The sequence below is a fragment of the Alligator sinensis genome, unplaced genomic scaffold (assembly GCF_000455745.1).
Source record: "Alligator sinensis unplaced genomic scaffold, ASM45574v1 scaffold510_1, whole genome shotgun sequence".
Classification (NCBI taxonomy): domain Eukaryota; kingdom Metazoa; phylum Chordata; order Crocodylia; family Alligatoridae; genus Alligator; species Alligator sinensis.
This window is the reverse complement of record NW_005842052.1, coordinates 1696815-1701316: the sequence shown is the minus strand read 5'-3', so window position 1 is coordinate 1701316 and position 4502 is coordinate 1696815. Positions and strand designations below refer to the sequence as shown.

The following is a 4502-nucleotide window of genomic DNA, read 5'->3' as shown; positions in this document are numbered from 1 at the left end:
ACCATGGCCCCCGAGTGCCAGCGGGTGGGGGGCACTGACCGGAGAGGCCGGAGCACCTCCCTCATTTTTTGTGTGGTCCGCACACCTGCCTGGTGGGTTTTGATGTTCTTCAGCCATTCCAGCTGGAAATTTCAGCTGACACCCCTCCCCTGCTGCCAGCGTGCCGTGCTGGTAATTCTCCTGTGAACATGCCATGGGGCCCCACACAGGCTGATTTTCCTTGGGCCCTGTACCATGCTCAGATCATCCTGGGGGTGTACAAATGCAGGCATTGGTCCCTGGCCGCCGGGGACCCTCAGTACGCCACTGCCCTCAGCAAGTCTGCAGATGACACTGAGCTGGGGGCAGTAGTAAATATACGGGATGGTAGGGCTAGGATTCAGAGTGACCAAGACAAATTGGAGGATTGAACCAAAAGATATCTCATGAGGTTCAATAAGGACATGTGCAAAGTCCTGCACATAGGATGGAACAATCCCATGTACCTGTACAGGATGGGGACCAACTGGAAAAGCAGCAGCTCTGCAGAGAAGGACCTGGGGGTGACAGTGGACAATAAACCAGACATGAGCCAGCAGTGTTCCCTTGTTGCCAAGAAGGCTAACGGCATCCTGGGGTGCACTGGTAGGAACATCACCAGTAGATCAAGGAAAGTAATTCTTCCCCTCTATTCAGCACTGGGGAGGCCACATCTGCAGTCCTGCATCCAGTTTTGAGCCCCCCACTACAGACTGGATGTGAACAAATTGGATAGAGTCCAATGGAGAGCAACAAAAATGGCTGAGGGGCTGAAGCATATGACTTATGAGGAGAGGTTGAGGAAACTGGGCTTCTTTAGTCTGCAGAAGAAAAGACTGAGGGAAGAGTTAATAGCAGCCTTAGACCACCTGCAGGGGGGTTGCAAAGAGGATGGAGCTGGACTGATCTCAGTGTGGGGCAGACGACAGGACAAGGAGCAATGGGCTCAAGTTGCAGCAAGGGACATTGAGGTTGGATATTAGGAAAAACTTTCCCATTAGGAGGGTGGTGAAGCACTGGAACAGGTTACCCAGAGAGGTGGTGGCATCTCCATCCTTGGAGGTTTTAAAGACCCTTCTAGGCAAAGCCTTGGCTGGGCTGATGTAGTTGGGGATGGTCTTGCTTTAAGAAGGGGATTGGACTAGATGTGACCTCCTGAGGTCCCTTGCAACCCTCATTTTTCTATAATTTCTATCACTGGACTGACCTCACTGATGTCACTGTGGGTTTAGAGCGACATGAAGTGTAACATGGGTAAGGCATGCTCGGTTCCCTCAATGCTAGGATTCACTGTCATTGTTGCATAGACAAGCCCACAGGAACACACGGACTACTGCACCCATCCACTGGTCCATCTCATTCATTAGCCAGTTTCTGACAATGGCTTTTAGGATCTGCTTCAGGAGATTGTCCAAGGGAATGTAATAATGGATAATTATTGAATGACATCTCAAGGGGAAGTTTCTTCCTAACCTACCAGTCAATTTAAGACCTGGAGCAAAGGAGACTATACCATGTGTACATGTATGTATGCGTAAACCTGCAGAGACATGGTGTATACACATACACTATATGGATGTTTCTAAATGGCATTTATTTGAAACATTATCTGTTTTTAACAGTCACTAGAAATTATACAACCTTCACTGCAAGCCATTCAAAATACCTCTTGACTAATTTAAGTAAGAGTGTGCCAACTACATTTTTGCTACTGCACTGTTCAGCTTCTTCTAGAAATAATTAATAGACTAAAACAACTTAAGCTTCAGGTGGCATCAACAGGCACCCTGTTGTTAATTACTTGCTCTGTTGAAAACTGACCTTAACTTTTTACTCCTCATTTTTTTCTCAGATGCCTAGCCATGCCCCACATGCTCCCCAACACAAAACTTGCTCCTTTAATTCCCAAACTGAGCTAATTCATGGCCAGTTCATACTCTTTGCCCTTGTGCCAACATTGTATTTTAGCTGAAATAATTCTTTCCCCCTTACATTTATCTTTCCTTCAGTTTTCTGAACCCACACACTTGTAGTCTCTTCTCATATGACAGACTCTCCATCATCTTGCTCATCCTCATCCTTCTTCTCCGTACCTCTTCCACTTCATTTTCTCAAATATGGGGAACCAGAATATTTGGGGAACGCAATATTGGGGAACGCAATATTTCAGAGCAGATCACACCCAAGCTTTCTACAATGACATTAATATGTCCCTCTCTAGTAGAAATATCTCAGTGGATACATCCTGAGTTCCCACTTGCTGCCTTTGTGGCTGCATCATGTTAGTAGTTTTGCCATCTGCTTCCTGCATTGAAAGGGGTTTTTAACAAATAAGAAACCCAAATGTGGTCAAACTATTATAATTCAGTCCTAATAATTCATTGGCTATGGACCCCAATCTGGTTATGCTAAAAAGATGCAGTTAGTTATAGCTATTACTATTGCCAGGTCAATACTAGGGACAACTTCTGTTCTTTATGTTTAACAGCAGAGTTCTCCAGTGGTTAGTCTCTTGTCATTCAAAGCCCTTGTTAAGTAGTTAAATCCATAGTAAGACTCACAAGTAGTTAGTTATTACACGAGATGTGATATTCTTTTACCTGGATGTGCCATGGCTTCATGGCACTTCTAAATCTTCCAGACTGAGGATATGAAGTGTCTGCTTATCAGCAGTACTATGCTAACAGTATCAAAAAGTGAAAACATACCATTAGGGTAGTGGTGTAGACTTCCATTGATTCAAATTTATTTCCCAAATTGGATTTGTGCTCTTCACATCATTAAAAATAAAATAAAATGTTATTTTTACTTTGGGTCTCACTACCCCATTCGCAAAAATGTGAATATTATGAGATGGATGGACAATGGTTTCATTTCCCCATACAACAATTCAGTGTTTTGTTGAAAAACAGAGAACATAAAAAGCAGATGCTGTCCTTCCTACCTCCCCCAGCCCCTGCTTCCCCCAGATATCAAAATCTAAAGAAAATTGGTGTTTCGGTTTCTGGATTCCTCCCCTTGATTAAAAGCCCCTTGTAGAAATAGTTTAGTCAAAATGACTGTTCTTTAAAAAAAAAAAAAACAGCATTGATGAGGTTTAGGTTTTATCAACTCTTTTCCCCTGCCCCTTTCTTTTCTCGGTTATTTAGATTGATGCAAAAACAATGGCTTCCACCGTGTCATCCAAACACTTCATACAGTGGAGTCCCAGCTTGAAAGCATAGAAGCTATCATGCAATAACCAAATACATCAATTGTAACATCTCCATATTGGAATCCACGTGAAAACGGTAAATTTCCACCTTGGTACTGGGGAGATTCAACAACGGTGGGGCCAGATGTCTCTTATTAAATATTTGTTACACCTGAATTAAAAAAAAAAACAAACCTTAATACTTAACTGCTGTGTATTTAATTAATGCAATGGCTGTCCAATTAGGCCAAAATGAAAATGTAATTTGGAACGCTTCGAGCAGATTAAGGAAATAGCACTAAGGCTCGTTTGGAGCTTGCGGTGTTCAGGGAGGTGTAGGGAGGGATGTGCAGCAAGGCTTATTCAGCCTGGCAGTCAGCCTAGCAGAGGATATTGCTGGCTACCTCTTCTGTATCTGACCAGCAAACATTGCCATTGGAGTGGGAAAAAATATGGCCACGGTATCCGTTCCTCCCCTTTTTAACCGGGTCCTTTCTAGAATATGGTTTAGATGGATAACTCTTGGGAGTGTCTTTCACATGTCTGCAGGGAAACTTTGCTGGCCAGACCTTCATGTAAGAGTCTCATTTTATTTGAAAAGCATATACATTTGAGCAGTCAAAATGAAATGTTCCATGTTCTGGGTTCCTGTGCTGACTCTAGAATTAGGATCAGCACAGGATCTCTTAATAAGGATCTCTCTCCTTCCCTTTCCTGTTAGCATAAGGAAAGATTTGGGATCTTATTTTTCAATGTTTTAAATACTTTCTAAATATAAATGGTGGTGCTCAGTGTCAGTGAATGTCCCATTGTCAGAAGGCTTGGTCACAGGGGGTGGTTTGCAGTAAGTATAAGGCTTGGAGGTTAATGGTCAAAGGACAGTGAGTTATAAAGCTTTTCTTGGCCCATATCCTATGTCCTCAGGACTCCCCATATTAGCAGAGCATTTTCTTGGTCCAGTAGAATAAATGTTGTGGTGGTATAGAGTGAGCTGCCTCAACAGTGGTCTATCACTGATCTCATGTTAAAATATGCCATTGTCCATCTGTCCTTGATGGGAAAGAGCATTTTCATACAACCTGAGGTTCTAATTTTGCAAGATTTTGAGTCGTTCTATGTCTTCCAAAGGTACTGCTTGCATAAAGGCAAGATCATATTGCTAGCAGAGACTGTCCTGAAATGTGTGGCTGAGTACGCAAAACAGGGGTGCTCAACCTCCAGCTCGAGGCCTAGACCCAAACCATGGAGCAATGTCATCCAGCCTATGGGGCTCCACATAGGTTTGAAAATC

At 43.4% G+C, this 4502-nt stretch overlaps 1 protein-coding gene across 1 annotated transcript in view; it reads right to left on the bottom strand.

Annotated features, from left to right (window-relative positions):
* The window catches only part of CNTNAP5 (contactin associated protein like 5), a 446813-nt gene that overhangs the window by 125580 nt on the left and 316731 nt on the right, over positions 1-4502 (bottom strand). The gene's annotated exons all lie outside the window — the stretch shown is intronic.